This window comes from Scyliorhinus torazame, chromosome 20, assembly GCF_047496885.1.
Source record: "Scyliorhinus torazame isolate Kashiwa2021f chromosome 20, sScyTor2.1, whole genome shotgun sequence".
Lineage (NCBI taxonomy): Eukaryota > Metazoa > Chordata > Chondrichthyes > Carcharhiniformes > Scyliorhinidae > Scyliorhinus > Scyliorhinus torazame.
The window spans coordinates 41,826,025-41,845,258 of record NC_092726.1 but is presented as its reverse complement, the minus strand read 5'-3'; the positions used below and the strand labels follow the sequence as shown (position 1 = coordinate 41,845,258).

Here is a 19,234-nt window from a genome sequence, read left to right as displayed (position 1 = left end):
GGTGAGACTCACGCAGAACCGGGGAGAATGTGCAAACTCCACGCGGCCAGTGACCCGGGGCCGGGGTCGCAATGTGGACTGGGAACTTAAGGAAATTAGGAGAGCAAAAACGGTACATGAAAGGATACAGGCAGGTAAAATGAACGAACATCCTAAGTAATTTTACCAGCTCATTAAGGGTAAAAGGATAACTCGGGATATAGCCGGAAAACATGGGCTATCGCATCTCGGCCTTTTGGTTCAGATCAAGTGTAGTATCTGTTCTTATCAGTTTAATATCTGGAATGTCCCCTTCGGGGGACCGAATATTAAATTGATTTTTGGGACACGGAGATGGTTCAGGGGCTTTCTTGCTCCGCTCCAGGCATCAACCTGGTCTTGCAATGTTTCCAGGAATAGTGCCTTCACCCCGCTTTGGGCACAAATAGAGCAAAAGCAGAAAATGGCGCAAAACCTGGCTTCCCCTCTTCTGTCTTGTCCAGTTGTCTCATCCTGACCAATTAAAAAATTTTCAGGCTCCAGAGCATTGCTAGCTTTTCTGCTGGCGGGCGCTTCGCGCACTAATGTCGTGAGCCTATGGGCTCGCGGACTTGCGGCAGCCAGGCTCCGATTTCAGCTGATATGCCAAACAGATTTCCTGCTGCTTTTTACAGGCCACTCACTCTCACCCTCGGATGCCGACTTGCCTTCTCCTCACTTCAGTAAACACATCCCTTCATCCTGCACAACGGGGAAGTGTGGCGATAGACTGAACGGCATCCTGATTTGGATGTAGGTATACCTTTACGGCGTCTCTTTTCGTTTTCCTGACTCCACGACCAACACGCCAGGGTGGAGCTCAGGGAGACTAGACATTGCCGTCTGTTGGATTCCGCCAGTACTTGCTGCTTGCACGGATTGCCCTTTGTTCGGCAAAGGTGGAGATTTTTTCGACTCCCTCCGCTGGGTGTCACTGGGCCTTCACAGCGTCTCCATTTAATCTGGTGACGACAGGGGGCGGCTTGCCAGACGATGTCTTCCTGTTGTGTTTTACTGGTTCTGCATGCACAGACTCCACCGTGCTCGGTCAAGCTGGAGGTCTCTTGACCAACAGTGACCGTAGACTAAAAGTTCCAAAGCACAGTCGAGCGCAGCAAGGTGCTCCTGAATGTCGGTGGACGAGGAGGACAAGAGCCATAGCCGGAAAATATTGGCTATAGCTTCTCGGCCTTTTGGCTGAGATCAAGTGTAGTCTCATTTGATCGAGGGAAGCTGAGGATCTCGATGACGATCGTGGATTGGAGAACTCGGAGGGATTGAAGTCGTCAAAGAGGAAACGTTTGGAGCCCGGCTGCTATTGGTGGATCTGCATACTGGCCTAAACCTCTGGTTTAGGCCTAACGCCGATACAGTTCAGACCCAACGTACGAGCTATGGATGCAGCTTCATCCCGACCACCAGGCTGGGGAGTGCGAAACACTGTCCGAGTCACAGTGAAGAAAACGGAAGAAGAGTCACCTGTGGACAGGAAACATTTCGTGAAGAGGGTGCTGCTCGAGTGTTGAGGGTTCAAAGCAACAGAGATCTTCTGCTTGCAAAACTTCCCCAACAATGTTTTTTTTGATGTCACCTTCAAGAGCGTCGCAGCGTGCATCAAATTCTTGATTGTCTTCAAGGAAAAAGGTAACCAGAGTCCCTTGTCGATCCTGACTGTGGATCCTCTGTTGACGCTACCGTCGCAGCGAAATCGGGTTGTTACACTGCACACGTACAACCCCCACGTCCCTGTGTCTGATGTGCCGACGATCCTCGCCAGGTACGCTGAACTGAAAAGTGACAGCGTGCAAGTGAAAGACACCTTCGGCATCTGGACAAGTGAGCACCAGGTCAAGGTGACTCTATGAACAGACAGCAAATGAACCATCCTGCATCCCCCCTCCAGTTTCGCTATTGGAGCAAATCGTGGCTACCTCTACTACGTGGGACAGCCACGAGTATGCCACACCTGTGGCAAAACGGGGCATGTTGCAGCAAACTGCAGTGTGACCTTCTGCAAAAACTGCAGGCAGGAGTGACACATGACTAAGGAATGCAAGGAAGACAAGTCCTGCAACCTGTGTGAGGAGGCCGGCCATCTTTACAGGGCCTGCCCGAAACGCGGGGCGACATACGCTCAAATCATCAGCAGCGGAGTTAAAAAGGCGACCAGAGAGGAGGTGCATCCACCCTCCACCGAAAAAGACAGCACGGCTCAGAATGAGGAAAAGCAACAGAAGGGCCCCCAACAAAAAGAGGAGGCCCCAGCACCTCCTGACAACCCAGCCCCAGCCCCATCTGATGAGGAACAGTCAATGGAAGAGGAAGAGGATGGGACAAAGAATAAAGAGCCCTGGGAAACAGTGAACAGGGACAAACGAAAGCGGAAACAAAAAAACAAACTGAAGAACCCCCCGAGGGGTAGTGGCAAAAAGCGACACCTTTCAGCCGGCGCACTTAGCGCCGACACCTCATCCGATGAGGGAAAACAGGACAAGAATCGGCCTCAAATAAACAGACAAAGCACCAACGTGGAACGGGAGGCACAGACCCTCCAGACCACCGACCGGGAAGAAAACAAGGTCACAGACCAACCCCCGAAACTAACGAGCAGCAACAACCCAGGTGAAGACCGGCCTGCAACCCCAACACCTACTGACTGCCACGACGAACCCCAGGAATACACCCCCCCCCCCCAATGCATCTGCATCAAAACCACGGGGCCAGTACGGACCAGAACAGCTTCCTCAGCCCTGCACCTGTGCTAAAGTTTGCGAGCACGACCGGCATGCTGGGGAACATTCAACAGCTGGAAAAGCCAACTGTATAGACTCTGGACTCTTGAGACTGGTAAATCTACCTTTTTATAATGGGTTTAAAAATTGCATCCATAAATGTGCGAGGCATCAAAGATACTTCGCGGTCTGTAGCCACACTCAACTATTTGGCAAATGCAAAAGCTGACCTACTGTTCCTGCAGGAGTGCGGAATTCCGCACCTCAGCAACTACAGGCGCTGGTCGAGCTGGTGGTCCCACGCACCATCCATCTGGTCAGGAGGAAACGACTGCCGCTCCTCCGGCCTGGGTATTCTGCTGCGGGGAGGCAACTTCACCATCTCCGACGTTAAGGAGGTGGCGGGCGGGCGCCTCCTCGTAGCAGACGTGAAATACAAAAACAGCCCTCTCAGACTTTTTAATGTGTACGCCCCGGCCGTAAAAAGTGAGCGGCTGGCAGTCCTTCAGCAACTCCCACTGCTGTTGGCCACCTCCAAGCCGGTTATCCTGGGTGGTGACTTCAACTGCATCATCGATGCGGCTGGACGATCCAGCAAAGCCGACAGCAAACTAGACGCTACGTCCAGACTCCTGATGGAAACGGTAAAAGACGCCAAGCTGCTCGACGTCTGCAGCAACCCTGCAGACGGCGCGCAGCGTAGATACACATGGCCATGGCCAGACGGGTCCGTCCGCTCCAGGATCGACTTATTTTTTGTGTCCCGAGCTTTCACGGTCAGGTCCACCGACGTAACGCCGGTGTTCTTCTCTGACCACTGCCTCCTACTTGCCGACTGCCACCTGCAGGAAGACCAGGGGGTAGGCAGGGGGACATGGAAGCTAAATGTAAAACTGCTGACCCCTGAGAACATCGAGGAACTCAGGAGGGATTACAATGGTTGGAGAACCGTGAAACCCCTCTTTGAGGCCCCGCATCTCTGGTGGGAAGCAATCAAGGGGAATATCAAGAGGTTTTTCATCCTCAAGGGCGTTCAAAAGGTGAGAGAGAGACGAGGGGTCATGTCCAGGATCCAGAAAAGTATGCAAAATGTGCTCCAGCTGCAGTCGATGGGGGTAGATGTCAAGGAGGATCTCCAAGAGGTGAAGAGCTAGCAAGCCTCGGATGCCTCCAAGGTTATCTTCCGTTCCAGAGTCCGCTCCGTGGAGCAGGACGAAAACTGCTCACGCTTCTTCTTCCAAAAGGTGCACAGAGAGACCTCTGTGATCAGCAGCCTGAAGGAAGAAGATGGCTCTGAAAAGTCATCGCAGTCTGACATCCTGAGGATCAGCCAATCCTTTTATGCCGGACTGTATGACCTGAAGCCAACAGATAGCACTGTTTCCCAGACCTTCCTGTCGACTATCACGGAGGTCATAGGCGACAGCGAGCTGGAAAACCTGGACAAACCACTAACTCTGGACGAGCTGACAAAGGCCGCCAAGTCCTTCGAGACGAGTAAAACTCCCGGAAGCGACGGCTTACCGGTTGAGTTGTATTCGGCTCTGTGGGAGTGGATGGGCCCAGACCTGCTGGAAGTGTATGAGAGTATGCTTCTGGAAGGCAGCATGTCAGAGTCCATGAGGAAAGGCATCATCACCCTCATCTACAAGCAGAAGGGGGAAAGGGAAGAAATTCGAAATTGACGACCCATTTCACTGTTGAATGTGGACTACAAAATTCTAGCAAAGGTCATCGCCAATCGGGTCAGGTCTGCTCTGGAGTCGGTGATCCACCCTGACCAGACCTGTGCTGTACCCGGCAGGAAGATCTCTGATAGCCTCGCGCTACTCAGGGATACGATCGCCTACGTGCAGGACAGGGGGGTGGACACTTGCCTCATCAGCCTTGACCAGGAGAAGGCTTTTGACAGAATATCGCACACCTACATGATGGATGTGTTCTCCAAAATGGGGTTTGGGGAGGGAATTCGCAATTGGATCAAACTGCTCTACACAAACATCTATAGCGCAGTCTCAATCAATGGGTGGGAATCAGAAAAGTTCCAGATCAGATCTGGAGTCAGGCAGGGCTGCCCTCTCTCCTCTGCCCTTTTTGTGTGCTGCATAGAACCTTTTGCCGAGTCCATCAGGAGGGATCCGCGTATAAGAGGAGTGACGATCCCAGGCAGTGGAGGCATGCAAGTCAAGGCCTCCCTGTACATGGACGACGTTGCCGTCTTCTGCTCGGATCCTGCGTCTGTACGCAGGCTCTTGACCACCTGCGACCAGTTTGAACTGGCCTCTGGAGCCAAGGTAAACCGGGGCAAGAGCGAGGCCATGTTCTTTGGGAACTGGGCCGACCGGTCCTTTGTCCCCTTCACTGTCAGGTCCGATTATCTGATGGTGCTGGGGATATGGTTCGGAGCTGCTGGGGCGTGCACCAAAAACTGGGAGGAGCGCATAGGAAAGGTAAGACAGAAACTGGGCTGGTGGGAGCAACGCTCCCTCTCCATTGCGGGCAAAACCCTGGTCATCAGGTGTGAGGTACTCTCGGTGCTACTGTACGTGGCGCAGTTCTGGCCCATAACCCGAGCCTACGCCACAGCAGTCACCCGGGCCATCTTCAAATTTATCTGGCGATCCAAGATGGACCGTGTCCAAAGGGACACCATGTACAAACCTCTGGAGAAGGGAGGGCGGAACGTACCCAACGCCTCCCTCACCCTGTTGGCCACCTTTGTGTCCAGCTGCATCAAGCTGAGCGTGGACCCCCAGTACGCAAACACCAAGTGTCACTACATACTGAGGTTCTACCTGTCCCCGGTGTTGCGAAGGATGGGCCTGGCCTCATTGCCGCGGAACGCTCCAAGTAGTTGGAACGTACCGTACCACCTGTCCTTTGTGGAAAAGTTTTTGAAGGAAAACACCTTTGACCACAAGGCAATGAAGCAGTGGTCAGCACGTAATGTCCTCGAGGCCCTCATGGAAAAAGAGACCGTGGAGGACGTTGGATGGTTCCCTGAGCAGACTGCCAGAGTCATCTGGCAGAACGCCTCATCACCAGAACTTTCAAACAAGCACCAAGACCTAGCTTGGCTGGTGGTGAGAAGGGCCCTCCCTGTCAGATTCTTCATGCACACCCGAAGGCTCTGCACCAATGCACGCTGCCCTCGGAGTGGCTATGGGGGAAATGAGACGGTCACACACCTCCTTGTGGAATGTGCCTTTGCAAAGAAGGTCTGGAGAGAGATGCAGTGGTATTTGTCAAGGTTTATCCCAAACAGATCTGTGACACAGGACTCTGTGCTCTACGGACTGATTCCAGGGACACACACCGAGACAAATATCAACTGCTGCTGGAAGGTCATCAACTCGGTAAAAGACGCTCTTTGGTCTGCCCAAAACTTGCTGATCTTCCAGTGCAAAGAATTGTCCTCGACCGAGTGTTGCAGACTGGCACATTCCAAGGTCCAGGACTACGTGCTGAGGGACGCACTCAAGCTTGGGGCAGCTGCCGCCAAGGCGCAATGGGGAAAGACCACTGTGTAAAGTCTTTCCAGCAAATGTACACCGAGGGGCCGGTAACAGTGTAAAGCCCCTCGGTCGGGGCAACCAACACTCCAATGTATAAAACCAACATGCCACTGAAAATATTTAAGAAGGAATTGTAATGTAAAGAGTGATATGTGTACGACAATATCAAAAGTGAATGAAAGAAAGTCAAGGCAACATGTAACCCTGCCGGAAATGTACAGTCAAGACAATTTGAAATGTTTCTGTAATGCTCATGATAAATTTTTATGAATAAAGTATATTTTTTTTTGAAAAAAAAAAATTAAAAAAAATCTGTTCTTATCAGTTTAATATCTCATATGTCCTCAATCTGGGGACCGAATATTAAATTGATTTTTAGGACTCGGAGATGGTTCAGGGGCTTGCTCCTTCCGCTCCACGCATCAACCTGGTCTTGCAGTGCTTCCAGGGATGGTGCCCTCTCCCCGCTTTGGGGTGCAAAATGTATAAAAGCAGAAAATGCCGCAAAACCTGGCTTCCCCTTTTCTCTCTTGTCCAGTTGTCTCATCCTGACCAATTTAAGGCCTTTCAGGCTCCAAAGCATTGCTAGCTTTTCTGCTGGCGGGAGCTTCGTGCACGAATGTTGTGAGCCGGTGGACTCGCGGATTTTTGGCAGCCAGGCTCCGTTTTCAGCTAATATGCCACACAGATTTCCTGCTGCTCTTTACAGTCCACTCACCTTCACCCTCGGATGCCGACTTGCCTTCTCCTCACTTCAGTTACCACATCCCTTCATCCTGCACAACGGGGAAGTGTGGCGACAGACTGAACGGCATTCTCTTTGGATGTAGGTATACCTTCACGGCGTCTCTTTTCGTTCTCCTGACTCCACGACCAACACGCTAGGGTGGAGCTCAGGGAGACTAGACATTGCCCCCTGTTGGATACCGCCAGTACTTGCTGCTTGCACGGATTGTCCTTTGTTCGGCAAAGGTGGAGATTTCTTCGACTCTCTCCGTTGGGTGTCACTGGCCTTCACAGCGTCTCCATTTCATCTGGTGACGACAGGTGACGGCTTGCCAGACGATGTCTTCCTGTTGTGTTTTACTGGTTCTGCATGCTCAGACTCCACCGTGCTCGGCCAAGCTGGATGTCTCTTGACCAACAGTGAGCGTAGACTAAAAGTTCCAAAGCACAGTCGAGCGCAGCAAGGTGCACCTGAATGTCGGTGGACGAGGAGGACAAGAGCCATTGCCGTAAAATATGGGCTATCGCTTCTCGGCCTTTTGGCTCAGATCAAGTGTAGTATCTGTTCTTCTCAGTTTAATATCTGATATGTCCTCAATCTGGGGACCGAATATTAAATTGATTTTTAGGACTCGGAGATGGTTCAGGCGCTTGCTCCTTCCGCTCCACGCATCAACCCGGTCTTGCAGTGCTTCCAGGAATGGTGTCCTCTCCCCGCTTTGGGGCGCAAAATGTATAAAAGCAGAAAATGCCGCAAAACCTGGCTTCCCCTTTTCTCTCTTGTCCAGTTGTCTCATACTGACCAATTTAAGGCCTTTCAGGCTCCAAAGCATTGCTAGCTTTTCTGCTGGTGGGAGCTTCGTGCACGAATGTTGTGAGCCGATGGACTCGCGGACTTGCGGCAGCCAGGCTCCGTTTTCAGCTGATATGCCACACAGATTTCCTGCTGCTCTTTACAGGCCACTCACCTTCACACTCGGATGCCGACTTGCCTTCTCCTCACTTCAGTTACCACATCCCTTCATCCTGCACAACGGGGAAGTGTGGCGACAGACTGAACGGCATTCTCTTTGGATGTAGGTATACCTTCACGGCGTCTCTTTTCGTTCTCCTGACTCCACGACCAACACGCTAGGGTGGAGCTCAGGGAGACTAGACATTGCCCCCTTTTGGATACCGCCAGTACTTGCTGCTTGCACGGATTGTCCTTTGTTCGGCAAAGGTGGAGATTTCTTCGACTCTCTCCGTTGGGTGTCACTGGCCTTCACAGCGTCTCCATTTCATCTGGTGACGACAGGTGACGGCTTGCCAGACGATGTCTTCCTGTTGTGTTTCACTTGTTCTGCATGCTCAGACTCCATCGTGCTCGGCCAAGCTGGATGTCTCTTGACCAACAGTGAGCGTAGACTAAAAGTTCCAAAGCACAGTCGAGCGCAGCAAGGTGCACCTGAATGTCGGTGGACGAGGAGGACAAGAGCCATTGCCGGAAAATATGGGCTATCGCTTCTCGGCCTTTTGGCTCAGATCAAGTGTAGTATTTGTTCTTATCAGTTTAATATCTGATATGTCCTCAATCTGGGGACCGAATATTAAATTGATTTTTAGGACTCGGAGATGGTTCAGGGGCTTGCTCCTTCCGCTCCACGCATCAACCTGGTCTTGCAGTGCTTCCAGGAATGGTGCCCTCTCCCTGCTTTGGGGCGCAAAATGTATAAAAGCAGAAAATGCCGCAAAACCTGGCTTCCCCTTTTCTCTCTTGTCCAGTTGTCTCATACTGACCAATTTAAGGCCTTTCAGGCTCCAAAGCATTGCTAGCTTTTCTGCTGGTGGGAGCTTCGTGCACGAATGTTGTGAGCCGATGGACTCGCGGACTTGCGGCAGCCAGGCTCCGTTTTCAGCTGATATGCCACACAGATTTCCTGCTGCTCTTTACAGGCCACTCACCTTCACACTCGGATGCCGACTTGCCTTCTCCTCACTTCAGTTACCACATCCCTTCATCCTGCACAACGGGGAAGTGTGGCGACAGACTGAACGGCATTCTCTTTGGATGTAGGTATACCTTCACGGTGTCTCTTTTCGTTCTCCTGACTCCACGACCAACACGCTAGGGTGGAGCTCAGGGAGACTAGACATTGCCCCCTGTTGGATACCGCCAGTACTTGCTGCTTGCACGGATTGTCCTTTGTTCGGCAAAGGTGGAGATTTCTTCGACTCTCTCCGTTGGGTGTCACTGGCCTTCACAGCGTCTCCATTTCATCTGGTGACGACAGGTGACGGCTTGCCAGACGATGTCTTCCTGTTGTGTTTTACTGGTTCTGCATGCTCAGACTCCACCGTGCTCGGCCAAGCTGGATGTCTCTTGACCAACAGTGAGCGTAGACTAAAAGTTCCAAAGCACAGTCGAGCGCAGCAAGGTGCACCTGAATGTCGGTGGACGAGGAGGACAAGAGCCATTGCCTGAAAATATGGGCTATCGCTTCTCGGCCTTTTGGCTAAAATCAAGTGTAGTCTCATTTGATCGAGGGAAGCTGAGGATTTCGGCGACGATCGTGGATTGGAGAACTCGGAGGGATTGAAGTCGTCAAAGAAGAAACGTTTGGAGCTTGGCTGCTATTGGTGGATCTACATGCTGGCCTAAACCTCGGGTTTAGGCCTAACGCCGATACAGTTTCACACCCAACGTACGAGCTATGGATGCAGCTGCATCCCGACCACCAGGCTGGGGCGTGCGAAACACTGTCCGAGTCACAGTGAAGAAAACGGATGGAGAGTCACCTTTGGACCGGAAACACTTCGTGAAGAAGGTGCTGCTCGAGTGCTGTGGGTTTAAAGCAACAGAGATCTTCTGCTTGCAAAATTTCCCCAAGAATGGTTTCTTTGATGTCACGTTCAAGAGCGTCGCAGCGTGCATCAAATTCTTGAACGTCTTCAAGGAAAAAGGTAACCAGAGTCCCTTGTCGATCCTGACTGCGGAACCTCTGTTTACGCTACCGGCACAGCGAAATCGGGTTGTTACACTGCACACGTACAACCCCCACGTCCCTGTATCTGATGTGCTCACGTTCCTCGCCAGGTACGCTGAGCTGAAAAGTGACAGCGTGCAAGTGAAAGACACCTTCGGCATCTGGACAAGTGAGCACCAGGTCAAGGTGACCCTAAGAACGGACAGCAACGGAGCCATCCTGCACGCCCCCTCCAATTTCGCTATTGGAGTAAATCGTGGCTACCTCTACTACGTGGGACAGCCACGTGTATGCCACACCTGTGGCAAAACGGGGCATGTTGCCGCAAACTGCAGTGTGACCTTCTGCAAGAACTGCAGGCAGGAGGGACACATGACTAAGGACTGCAAAGAAGACAAGTGCTGCAACCTGTGTGGGGAGGCCGGCCATCTTTACAGGGCCTGCCCGAAACGCGGGGCGACATACGCTGAAATCATCAGCAGCGGAGTTAAAAAGGCGACCAGAGAGGAGGTGCATACACCCTCCACCGAAAAAGACACCACGGCTCAGAATGAGGAAAAGCAACAAAAGGGCCCCCAACAAAAAGAAGAGGCCCCAGCACCTCCTGACAACCCAACCCCAGCCCCATCTGATGAGGAACACTCAATGGAAGAGGAAGAGGATGGGACAAAGAATAAAGAGCCCTGGGAAACAGTGAACAGGGACAAACGAAAGCGGAAACAAAAAAACAAACTGAAGAACCCCCCGAGGGGTAGTGGCAAAAAGCGACACCTCTCAGCCGGCGCACTTAGCGCCGACACCTCATCCGATGAGGGAAAAAGAGGACAAGAATCGGCCTCAAATAAAGAGGCAAAGCACCAACGTGGAACGGAAGGCACAGACCCCCCAGACCACCGACCGGGAAGGAAACAAGGTCACAGACCAACCCCCGATAGTAACGAGCAGCAACAACCCAGGTGAAGACCGGCCTGCAACCCCAACACCTACTGACTGCCATGACGAACGCCAGGGCTACATCACCCCCCCAATGCATCTGCATCAAAATCACGGGGCCAGTACGGACCAGAACAGCTTTCTCAGCCCTGCAACTGTGCTAAAGTTTGCGAGCACCACCGGCATGCTGGGGAACATCGAACAGCTGGAACAGCCAACTGTATAGACTCTGGACTCTTGAGACTGGTAAATCTACCTTTTTATAATGGGTTTAAAAATTGCATCCATAAATGTGCGAAGCATCAAAGATACTTCGCGGTGTGTAGCCACACTCAACTATTTGGCAAATGTAAAAGCTGACCTACTGTTCCTGCAGGAGTGCGGAATTCCGCACCTCAGCAACTACAGGCGCTGGTTGAGCTGGTGGTCCCACGGGCCATCCATCTGGTCAGGAGGAAACGACTGCCGCTCCTCCGGCCTGGGTATTCTGCTGCGGGGAGGCAACTTCACCATCTCCGACGTTAAGGAGGTGGTGGGCGGGCGCCTCCTCGTAGCAGACGTGAAATACAAGAACACCCCTCTCAGACTTATTAATGTGTACGCCCCGGCCGTAAAAAGTGAGCGGCTGGCAGTTCTTCAGCAACTCCCACTGCTGTTGGCCACCTCCAAGCCGGTCATCCTGGGTGGTGACTTCAACTGCATCATCGATGCGGCTGGACGATCCAGCAAAGCCGACAGCAAACTAGACGCTACGTCCAGACTCCTGATGGAAACGGTAAAAGACGCCAAGCTGCTCGACGTCTGCAGCAACCCTGCAGACGGCGCGCAGCGTAGATACACATGGTCACGGCCAGACGGGTCCGTCCGCTCCAGGATAGACTTCTTTTTTGTGTCCCGAGCTTTCACGGTCAGGTCCACCGACGTAACGCCGGTGTTCTTCTCTGACCACTGCCTCCTACTGGCCGACTGCCACCTGCAGGAAGACCAGGGGGTAGGCAGGGGGACGTGGAAGCTAAATGTAAAACTGATGACCCCTGAGATCATCGAGGAACTCAGGAGGGATTACAAAGGTTGGAGAACCGTGAAACCCCTCTTTGAGGCCCCACATCTCTGGTGGGAAGCAATCAAGGGGAATATCAAGAGGTTTTTCATCCTCAAGGGCGTTCAAAAGGTGAGAGAGAGACGAGGGGTCATGTCCAGGCTCCAGAAAAGTATGCAAAATTTGCTCCAGCTGCAGTCGATGGGGGTGGATGTCAAGGAGGATCTCCAAGAGGTGAAGAGCCAGCAAGCCTCGCTCTACACCTCGGAGGCCTCCAAGGTTATCTTCCGCTCCAGAGTCCGCTCCGTGGAGCAGGACGAAAAGTGCTCACGCTTCTTCTTCCAAAAGGTGCACAGAGACACCTCTGTGATCAGCAGCCTGAAGGAAGAAGATGGCTCTGAAAAGTCATCGCAGTCTGACATCCTGAGGATCAGCCAATCCTTTTATGCCGGACTGTATGACCTGAAGCCAACAGATAGCACTGTTTCCCAGACCTTCCTGTCGACTATCACGGAGGTCATAGGCGACAGCGAGCTGGAAAACCTGGACAAATCACTAACTCTGGACGAGCTGACAAAGGCCGCCAAGTCCTTCGAGACGAGTAAAACTCCCGGAAGCGACGGCTTACCGGTTGAGTTGTATTCGGCTCTGTGGGACTGGATGGGCCCAGACCTGCTGGAAGTGTACGAGAGTATGCTTCTGGAGGGCAGCATGTCAGAGTCCATGAGGAAAGGCATCATCACCCTCATCTACAAACAGAAGGGGGAAAGGGAAGAAATTCGAAATTGGCGACCCATTTCACTGTTGAATGTGGACTACAAAATTCTAGCAAAGGTCATCGCCAATCGGGTCAGGTCTGCTCTGGAGTCGGTGATCCACCCTGACCAGACCTGTGCTGTACCCGGCAGGAAGATCTCTGATAGCCTCGCGCTACTCAGGGATACGATCGCCTACGTGCAGGACAGGGGGGTGGACACTTGCCTCATCAGCCTTGACCAGGAGAAGGCTTTTGACAGAATATCGCACACCTACATGATGGATGTGCTCTCCAAAATGGGGTTTGGGGAGGGAATTCGCAATTGGATCAAACTGCTCTACACAAACATCTATAGCGCAGTCTCAATCAATGGGTGGGAATCAGAAAAGTTCCAGATCAGATCTGGAGTCAGGCAGGGCTGCCCTCTCTCCTCTGCCCTTTTTGTGTGCTGCATAGAACCTTTTGCCGAGTCCATCAGGAGGGATCCGGGTATAAGAGGAGTGACGATCCCAGGCAGTGGAGGCATGCAAGTCAAGGCCTCCCTGTACATGGACGACGTTGCCGTCTTCTGCTCGGATCCTGCGTCTGTACGCAGGCTCTTGACCACCTGCGACCAGTTTGAACTGGCCTCAGGAGCCAAGGTAAACCGTGGCAAGAGCGAGGCCATGTTCTTTGGGAACTGGGCCGACCGGTCCTTTGTCCCCTTCACTGTCAGGTCAGATTACCTGAAGGTGCTGGGGATATGGTTCGGAGCTGCTGGGGCGTGCACCAAAAACTGGGAGGAGCGCATAGGAAAGGTAAGACAGAAACTGGGCTGGTGCGGGCAACGCTCCCTCTCCATTGCGGGCAAAACCCTGGTCATCAGGTGTGAGGTACTCTCGGTGCTACTGTACGTGGCGCAGGTCTGGCCCATAACCCGACCCTACGCCACAGCAGTCACCCGGGCCATCTTCAAATTTATCTGGCGATCCAAGATGGACCGTGTCCGAAGGGACACCATGTACAAACCTCTGGAGAAGGGAGGGCGGAACGTACCCAACGCCTCCCTCATCCTGTTGGCCACCTTTGTGTCCAGCTGCATCAAGCTGTGCGTGGACCCCCAGTATGCAAACACCAAGTTTCACTACATACTGAGGTTCTACCTGTCCCCGGTGTTGCGAAGGATGGGCCTGGCCTCATTGCCGCGGAACGCTCCAAGTAGTTGGACCGTACCGTACCACCTGTCCTTTGTGGAAAAGTTTTTGAAAGAAAACACCTTTGACCACAAGGCAATGAAGCAGTGGTCAGCACGTAATGTCCTCGAGGCCCTCAGGGAAAAAGAGACCGTGGAGGACGTTGGATGGTTCCCTGAGCAGACTGCCAGAGTCATCTGGCAGAACGCCTCATCACCAGAACTTTCAAACAAGCACCAAGACCTAGCTTGGCTGGTGGTGAGAAGGGCCCTCCCTGTCAGATTCTTCATGCACACCCGAAGGCTCTGCACCAATGCACGCTGCCCTCGGAGTGGCTGTGGGGGAAATGAGACGGTCACACACCTCCTTGTGGAATGTGCCTTTGCAAAGAATGTCTGGAGAGAGATGCAGTGGTATTTGTCAAGGTTTATCCCAAACAGATCTGTGACACAGGACTCTGTGCTCTACGGACTGTTTCCAGGGACACACACCGAGACAAATATCAACTGCTGCTGGAAGGTCATCAACTCGGTAAAATACGCTCTTTGGTCTGCCCGAAACTTGCTGATCTTCCAGTGCAAAGAATTGTCCTCGACCGAGTGTTGCAGACTGGCACATTCCAAGGTCCAGGACTACGTGCTGAGGGACGCACTCAAGCTTGGGGCAGCTGCCGCCAAGGCGCAATGGGGAAAGACCACTGTGTAAAGTCTTTCCAGCAAATGTACACCGAGGGGCGGGTAACAGTGTAACCAACACTACAATGTATAAAACAAACATGCCACTGTAAATATTTAAGAAGGAATGGAAATGTAAAGAGTGATATGTGTACGACAGTATCAAAATTGAATGGAAGAAAGTCAAGGCAACATGTAACCCTGCCGGAAATGTGCAGTCAAGACAATTTGAAATGTTTCTGTAACGCTCATGATAAATTTTTATGAATAAAGTATATTTTTTTGAAAAAAAAAAAATCTGTTCTTATCAGTTTAATATCTGATATGTCCTCAATCTGGGGACCGAATATTAAATTGATTTTTAGTACTCGGAGATGGTTCAGGGGCTTGCTCCTTCCGCTCCACGCATCAACCTGGTCTTGCAGTGCTTCCAGGAATGGTGCCCTCTCCCCGCTTTGGGGCGCAAAATGTATAAAAGCAGAAAATGCCGCAAAACCTGACTTCCCCTTTTCTCTCTTGTCCAGTTGTCTCATCCTGACCAATTTAAGGCCTTTCAGGCTCCAAAGCATTGCCAGTTTTTCTGCTGGCGGGAGCTTCGTGCACGAATGTTGCGAGCCGATGGACTCGCGGACTTGCGGCAGCCAGGCTCCGTTTTCAGCTGATATGCCACACAGATTTCCTGCTGCTTTTTACAGGCCATTCACCTTCACACTCGGATGCCGACTTGCCTTCTCCTCACTTCAGTTACCACATCCCTTCATCCTGCACAACGGGGAGTTGTGGCGACAGACTGAACGGCATTCTCTTTGGATGTAGGTATACCTTCACGGCGTCTCTTTTCGTTCTCCTGACTCCACGACCAACACGCTAGGGTGGAGCTCAGGGAGACTAGACATTGCCCCCTGTTGGATACCGCCAGTACTTGCTGCTTGCACGGATTGTCCTTTGTTCGGCAAAGGTGGAGATTTCTTCGACTCCCTCCGTTGGGTGTCACTGGCCTTCACAGCGTCTCCATTTCATCTGGTGACGACAGGTGACGGCTTGCCAGACGATGTCTTCCTGTTGTGTTTTACTGGTTCTGCATGCTCAGACTCCACCGTGCTCGGCCAAGCTGGATGTCTCTTGACCAACAGTGAGCGTAGCCTGAAAGTTCCAAAGCACAGTCGAGCGCAGCAATAGCGCACAACAGTCCATCAATTGTATTTAAACAGTGCCCTCGAGTCAATTAAATGCATTTCAACAGTGCCCGATTGTGAATCAAATGCATTTAAACAGTGCCCTAAGTTAAATCAAATGCATTCAAACAATGCCCTACAGTAAACCAAACGTTTTTGAACAGTGCTTTCTAGTAAATCAAATGTATTTAAATAGTGCCCTACAGTAAATGAAATGCATTTAAACAGTGACACAGTAAATCAAATGTATTTAAACAGGCGCTGCAATAAATTAAATGCGTTTAAACAGTGCCCTACCGGAAACTTAATGCATTTAAAAAGTGCCATGAAGTAAATCAAATGCATTCAAACAGTGCCCGACAGTGAGCCAAATATATTAAATCGTGATTTATAGTAAATTAATTGCATTTAAACAGTGCCTGACAGTAAATCAAAAGTATTTAAATTTGCGCCTTGGAATAAATTAAATGCGTTTACACAGTGTCCGACACGAAATCAAACGCATTGAAACAATGCCCTCCAGTAAGTCAAGTGCATTTAAACAGTGCCCGGCAGCAAACTAAAGGCATTTAAACAGTGCCCTGCAGTAAATCAAATGCATTTAAACTGCCCGACAGTAAATCAAATGTATTTAAACAGTGCCCCAGAATACATCCAAAGTATTTAAACAGTGTACTGCAGTGAATAAAATATAATTAAATAGCGCACAACAGTCCATCAAATGTATTTAAACAGTGCCCCAGAATAAATCCAAAGTATTTAAACAGTGTACTGCAGTAAATCAAATACAATTAAATAGCGCACAACAGTCCATCAAATGCATTTAAACATTGCCCTCGAGTCAATTAAATGCATTTAAACAGTGCCCTACAGTAAATCAAATGCATTTGAACAGTGGCCTAAAATAAATCAATTATATCTAAACGGTGCCAAATGTATTTAAACAGTTCTTTATAGTAAATTAAATGCATTTAAACAGTGCCGACAATAAATCAAATGTATTTAAACAGTGCCCCGACAGTCAATCAAATGCGTTGAAACACTGCGCAAGAGTAAAACAAATACTTTTAAACAGTGCACCACAGTAAATCAAATGCATTTAAACAGTGCCCTACAGTAAATCAAATGCATTTAAACAGTGCCCTACAGTAAATCAAATGCATTTAAACAGTGCCCAACAGTAAATCAAATGCATTTTGTTCCCTACAGTAAACTAATTGCATTTAAATAGTGCCCGATACTCAAATGCATTTAAACATTGCCCTCCTGTGAATCAAAAGCATTTAAACAGTGTTCTACGTTAAATCAAATGCATTTAAACAGTGCCCTACAGTAAACCAAATGCATTTAAACAGTGATATAGTAAATCAAATGTTTTTAAACAGGCGCTACAATAAATCAAATGCATTTAAACAGTATCCTACAGTGAACTAAATGCATTATTAAAATGCCCTGCAGTGAATCAAATGCATTCAAACAGTGCCCTACAGTATACGAAATGCTTTTAAACAGTTTCTGACAGTTATCTGAATGCATTTAAAGAGTGCCCAACACTCAAATGCATATAAGTAGTGCCCGACAGTAAATTAAATGAATGTAAACAGTGCCCTGTTGTAAACCAAATGCGTTTAAATAGTGCGGTGAAGTAAATGAAATGCATTTAAACTGTGCCCTACAATAAATCAAACGCATTTTAACAGTGCCCATAGTAAATCAATGCATTTAAACAGTGCCCTACAGGAAATCAAATGCATTTATACAGTGCCCTACAGTAAACCAAATGCATTTAAACAGTGCCCTATAGTCAATCAAATGTATTTAAACAGTGCCCTACAGTCAAACGGACCTTATTTAAACAGAGCCTTACAGTAACACACCAATTAAAAGTGCCCTACTGTAATCGGACTTAAAATGTGCCCGATAATAAATCATGTTTTTAAACATTAAACATGTTTATGTAAAGCGAATTGCTTTGGAGACCTAAAAAACAACTTTCCCGAGGCCAGTATATGCCCTTCCAAAAACTGAACGGGATCCAGCCAAAATAATACTGTTCCATATTTCTATCCAGCATATTAATTCTGCTCCATTTTAATATGCAGCCATATTAAAACGGCTCCATATTAATACTGTTCCATATTAATACTCTTCCACATTAATACTGTTCCATATTAATACTGTTCCATATTCGTGCTGCTTCATTTTAAGACCGTTACAAATGAGTACTGTTCCCTATTAATGTCCAGCATATAAACATTGTTCCATATTAATATTCGCTCATATTATAACTTTTCCATATTAGTAGTGTTCCATATTAATACTGTTCTATATGATTACTGTTACATATTAATATCCAGCCATGTTAACGCTGTTCCATATTAGTATTGTTCCATATTAATATCTGGCCATTTTAATATCCGGCTATATTAACACTGTTCCATACTAATACAGTTCCATATTAACATCCAGCAACATTCCATATTAATAATAATTATCTTTGTCACAAGTAGTCTTACATTAACACAACAACGAAGTTACTGTGAAAAGCCCTTCGTCGCCACATTCTGGCGCCTTATCGGGGACACAGAGGGAGAATTCAGAATGTCCTATTCACCTAACAAGCACGTCTTTCGGACCCAGGAAGTGTAGAAGATTGTAGTTTAGTCGGGCAGTATGGTCGGCACGGGCTTGGAGGGCCGAAGGGCCTGTTCCTGTGCTGTACATTTCTTTGTTCTTTGTTCTTTGTTTGTTTGAAACCGGAGCACCCGCAGGAAATGCACGCAGACACCGGGAGAACATGCAGGCTCCGCAAAGAGAGTGACCCAATCTAGGAATCAAATCTGGGACCCTGGAGCTGTGAAGATATGGTTCCATATTAATACTGTTCCATATTAGTACTGTTCCATATTAATATTCAGCCATATAATACTATTCCATATTAATACGGTTCCAAGTTAATATGCAGCCATATTAATACTGCTCCATATGAATAATGTTCCATATTAATATCCAGCCACATTAATGCTGTTCCATACCAATATGGTTCCATATTAATATGCAGCCAGATTAATACGTTTTTGCTCAATGCCTGCTACCCCGCCCCCCACATGGAGGTTGGACATGGCCCGACTTGCCCAGAATGCTTTGTGCAAGAAAATATCACAGGCCACAGATGACTATATTATTAATAACTAGAATGGGGAAGTCCCGCCCTTCACGCTCTGGGAGGCCACGAAGGCTGAGATCAGGGGTGATATCATGGCCAACAACGCACGTAGAGACAAGGTAGAGAGGGCGGCTAGGCGACAGTTGTGGACTCCATACTGGAGGTAGACAGGCGATACTCTGAGGGCCCGACCAAAGAACTCCTGGCGTAGAGGAAAAAGCTACAAATGGACTTTGATCTGCTCTCCACGAGGGAAGCATTGCAGCAACTCCGCCAGGTACGGGAGACCCTTTACGAACACGGAGATAAAGCCAGCCACTGCTGGTTCGCCAACTGAGAAAGCAGGCAGCCACGGGGGTAA

At 49.6% G+C, this 19,234-nt stretch overlaps 4 non-coding genes and 1 pseudogene across 4 annotated transcripts; all 5 read left to right on the top strand.

Moving 5' to 3' along the window:
• The first annotated feature begins 219 nt into the window (after window positions 1-219).
• On the top strand, window positions 220-409 carry LOC140397101 (U2 spliceosomal RNA). Its single transcript, XR_011936698.1, has one exon. It is a non-coding gene; the product is annotated as a U2 spliceosomal RNA (small nuclear RNA).
• Window positions 410-6,542: 6,133 nt separating this feature from the next.
• On the top strand, window positions 6,543-6,729 carry LOC140397259 (U2 spliceosomal RNA). The gene has a single exon (XR_011936788.1). It is a non-coding gene; the product is annotated as a U2 spliceosomal RNA (small nuclear RNA).
• Window positions 6,730-7,514: 785 nt separating this feature from the next.
• Window positions 7,515-7,705, top strand: LOC140397743 (U2 spliceosomal RNA). The gene has a single exon (XR_011937172.1). It is a non-coding gene; the product is annotated as a U2 spliceosomal RNA (small nuclear RNA).
• Window positions 7,706-8,490: 785 nt separating this feature from the next.
• Window positions 8,491-8,681, top strand: LOC140397453 (U2 spliceosomal RNA). The gene has a single exon (XR_011936891.1). It is a non-coding gene; the product is annotated as a U2 spliceosomal RNA (small nuclear RNA).
• A 6,125-nt stretch (window positions 8,682-14,806) lies between these two features.
• LOC140397121 (U2 spliceosomal RNA) lies at window positions 14,807-14,982 on the top strand (annotated as a pseudogene).
• Window positions 14,983-19,234: the final 4,252 nt, after the last annotated feature.